This window comes from Hippocampus comes, unplaced genomic scaffold (assembly GCF_001891065.2).
Source record: "Hippocampus comes isolate QL1 unplaced genomic scaffold, H_comes_QL1_v1.1 scaffold200, whole genome shotgun sequence".
In the NCBI taxonomy this organism is placed as follows: Eukaryota; Metazoa; Chordata; class Actinopteri; order Syngnathiformes; family Syngnathidae; genus Hippocampus; species Hippocampus comes.
Genome location: NW_017805460.1, coordinates 4,830 through 9,252, shown reverse-complemented (window position 1 = coordinate 9,252; position 4,423 = coordinate 4,830).

Sequence of the window (4,423 nt, the reverse complement as noted above, 5' to 3'; positions counted from 1 at the left end):
GCAACATACTTATAGCTGCTCTGCCATTGGCTGTTACCGAGCATCATCCTGGCATCCCTCTGGCATACCTATACCGTATGAGTCAATGTGTGTAGATGATAGATAAATAGATTGAAATGTGTCCATGCAGCGTCCTTGTCATTCGCCCCTCGGGCCATGAGGCGTTCCGATAGTTTTACATGAATGTGAATCACCCAGGAAAAGTGTTCAGCAGTCCGGCGATCGCTCACTATGCTGATGTTTGCCTTGAACATTTTCGAAGGATTGTTAAAAGCAAACATCTTTAGATCAGTTCTTTCCAAAACGGCAGGTAAAAACCACTTCTGAGAGAGAACATGAACTAAAGAGGGCAAAAAAAAAATGATGAGGACGCAGTTAAAAGTAAAATGACCATCATTTTTGTTCTTTATTCTTTCTTTTTTACAGTATTCAAAACTGTCATTTATTGTGCAATGATCTAATTGTAACATGTATTTGTTACATATTTTCATGCATTTTTATGCTTCAGAAAATATATATGTCTGAATTTTGGGGGGCCTTGGAATGGCATTTACATGCAAAACGCATCTGTACTGACAAAATTTTCTTGTGAAGAAATTTCTTCCAGAACCAATAAATTTCGTAAGTGGAGGTACCACCGTATTAATTAGAATGCTGTGTTTACAGTAGTGGTGGTACACACAAGGAGGACCATCATGTTTGCCTTGTTGAAGGAAATCCCATGTGACTGAAACTTATATCAGCAGTTGCATTGCTGGGTGTAATTAGACACAATGAAGTGATTTGTGAATGTGTAAAGGGAAGACGCAACCTACAACGACTTGCTTCTGGTTTTTGGTCTAGGCAAGCCGTGGAGCAGACGGGGATTTGTCAGCTCCTCCTGTGTGTCAGCATTAACCACTACAGCATCAGTGTGGCCAACCGCTGCACTGGAATGGCAATACATTCGACCCTCACCATTCACGAGGGATAGGGACCAGGCCGGTCTGTGAATAACAAAACTCTGCAGTAATTGACGATCATTATAAATGCAAAAAAAAGAAAAAAATCATAATATTGTTTATACATTTTGGAAAAGCGGGTGGAACCCGGACTACCAGGAGGACATATTTTTTTAATCCGTGAAAATTCTTGCATAAACGAGGACAAACCACCAATAAATGTTTTCCACAAAAAAAAAAGGGGTTACCCCTCCAGCAACCAAAACACATTTCAAAATATTTTTTAAATGTTGAAAAAGTAATCAGTGATAACGGGTGCCAAACCGTGAAAATGCAAGGGTCCACTCTCCCATGAAAACCACCTCAGAAAAAAGATGACTGTTGTACTATATACTGTTCCTTGACTCTTGTGAATCCGACTTCACGGCAATATCTTTGTAAAGAGATTTTTTTTTTTTTTTTTTTTTTAATGTGTGCTGCATTTTTGTCAAACTTTTTCAGTAAGTAATAGTTTTTAATACTTTTGGCTTATATGTGTTTTCCAGAGGTGGCTGCATCATATACATGTAGATTGCCTGTACATCCTAAACCAGAGGTCCGGCCACCATTATTATTCTTATTGTTATTTCAAGCTGAACCAAAACTGTCCTCAGTGTGTGCGTGTGTGTGTGTGTGTGTGTGTGTGTGTGTGTGTGTGTGTGTGCGTGTGTGTGTGCGTGTGCGTGTGTGTGTGTGCGTGTGCGTGTGCGTGTGTGTGTGTGAGACTATAGATCACTATGGAAATCTTAAAATGGCATGATATGGGCCCTTTAAGCATTTTACTGTAACTTGCACATTTGATGGTTCTTTGAATGAGATTCAATAATGTGAAGATTTGTTTTTCAAGGTATAATGAGGCATTCATTACCAGACAGATTATGGTAAAAATGTTGTTTGTTTTTTTTTAAATACTGTATGAACATGCAATACAATGAGAGACATTGTTCACAACAGCAAGTTTCAAATGCTTTATGAATTGATCTGCAGTATATGTACAGTAATTTATGTACGCTACTTAATTTGACCCAATGCAAATATTTATTACTTCATTAAACATTGTAAATTTGAATACTAGGGTGTGTCATTGAACTGATCATGTCAAACAAGTAAACACATACATACAATTCAAAGAGGAATAGTTACATAGTTGTAACCCATAATTTTCTCTTCCTGAATAATGATCTAATAATACAATATCACAAACAACAATACAATCATCTGTCACCATTTCACAGTTCATTTTTTGTTGTCTCACTGAACTTGTATTTTTAAATCAAACAAATCTAATTTTAGATCACAGGTTTCAATTCTTTCACATGGACTAATTTTAACAGTAGACTTAACTAGCAATAAATGCGAGACAGAATGAAAAGTCTGAGATCATTTCACGTTTAAAATCAGGCGCTCGATTATCATGCAAAATGCCGGGTGCAAGGTACGATCTAAGACTGCACAGGAACAAGCTAGACTAAGTTTTGGTACTTTTACAGACACCTCCAAATGGGTGCTGTGTGGTGTATTTAAAAAAGGGCGTTTTTACCGTTGTTTTTACCCCGAAGTGAGAGATTGAGTTCATTGAGCAGATTCAAAATGTCACACAGGTTAGCAAGCTTCGAGATTCAAAAGGGTCACTGAAGCATGCTGCCAGTGGCAACTGTTTTTCCAGGAAAAATCTCTGCAGTGACTCTCTTTCCTCAAAAACTCTTGCCATCAATTTACCTCTTGAAAGCCATCTCACTTCTGTGTACAAGAGAAGACGTCAATGTTCTGCATCCATCTCTTCACAGAACTGTTCGAACAGATGTGAATTCAGGGCACATGCTCTTATGTGATTAATAATTTTTAGCACATCTTGCAAAATGCTGTTCAGCTCGGGCATTTTTTTGGCTTGCCAGCATTTCCCTATGGATGACACAGTGTGTGGACTCACATTGAAAGGTGATGTCCTTGATCGGTGTTGTCAGAGCTGCCCAGTCATCGCAGCCTCTCTGTCCGTACATACACCCACACACAGCGGCCAATTAAGCCTCCCTGATATGTACTTGTTCAAGGACTGGAATAACTGCAGCTATGGTGTTAATTGGCAGAAATAGTGCACACAGCATATCCTTGTGTACATGCTGCTGAAAAACAAGTCTCACAAAAATGAGCAACATTGCTTTGTTGTAAACGTCTATGCATTCATCCACCTGAATCGCGTACCATGGTGACTCATTAATCTCAATTGACTGTGCCTCGATGTGATCTGCGACCAAGAATGATGCTTTTAGTGCAGACATATTTGTTAAAGTAGTGGCCTTCAAAAACTACTTCTGTCTGTCATGTTCCCGTTTTCTTCTTTCAAGGGCTTTTCTTTCAATGCTGGATGTTTTTATCTCCATGTGGCAGCGCAGATTTGATGGTTTGCATGGCTTCATTAGCAAGTCTGTCATCACATATTACACAGAGTGGGTAAGGGGCTTGTGAATCACCTGTTGTGATGAACCCGTAACACAGGTAGGAATCTTGGTATTTTCTTTTTAATACAGTTTTCTTTTTGCAGGCAGCCTGTGACCCCTCTGCTGTCTTATCGTATTGTCATTTACCCTTTCCAAAGAAACGCTCCAGTGAACTCTGTTTCTGGTTCATTTTACAAGGGCTAGCTTGTATTACTGATGCAAGAAAAAGACGCATCTAATACAGAAATAAGGCGGGTTCGGAAATGGTTGTCTTTCAAAATAGGACACCTGGAAGAAAAATATATTTCAACATATTTTCATAATAATATTTCATTATCCATTCATAGCAGCCTGGTACAAAATGATCTATGGATCATTACCGGTCGGGGGCCCTGTGGTTGGGAACCCCTGCTCTAGATAGCATTCTCTGTTATACTGAGGGCTGGAATCACACATTGGGCTCGTCTCATGTCTCTTAATGTCAACAGTCCCAGGTCTTCGCTCAAAATATTGAATGCGACACAGAAGTTGCTCTCATGATGCCATTTTAAGGAACGTCTCAGTTGTCTTAAATGCACATCGAGGTGCAAGGACAGAGCTTTGAGGATCATCTACAGTATAGCTTAGATCAGTGTTTCTTAACCTGGGTTCGATCGAACCCCAGGGTGTCATGTTCCGTATTTGGCAGCAGGTGGCAGGCGTTCATTCTGGTGCTTCTGCAGGAATTCCACGCTTCTCACCCGTCTAAACCGGGTAGGCCGCCGGGTGGCGTCCGTTGAGGGGGGGGTACTGTCATGTTCCGTATTTGGCAGAAGGTGGCAGGCGTTCATTCTGCTGCCTGCACACCTGCTGCCTATTTGTTAATGATTACACCTGCTTTATCTAAGCACTCCGGCTTCCGATTCATTGCCGGAGTATTGCATGCCGTGCCACTGTGATTGCCCATGCTCGTAAACCTTATTCATATTCAATTGTTGTTCGCTACACTTTCGTCATCCCGTTGGG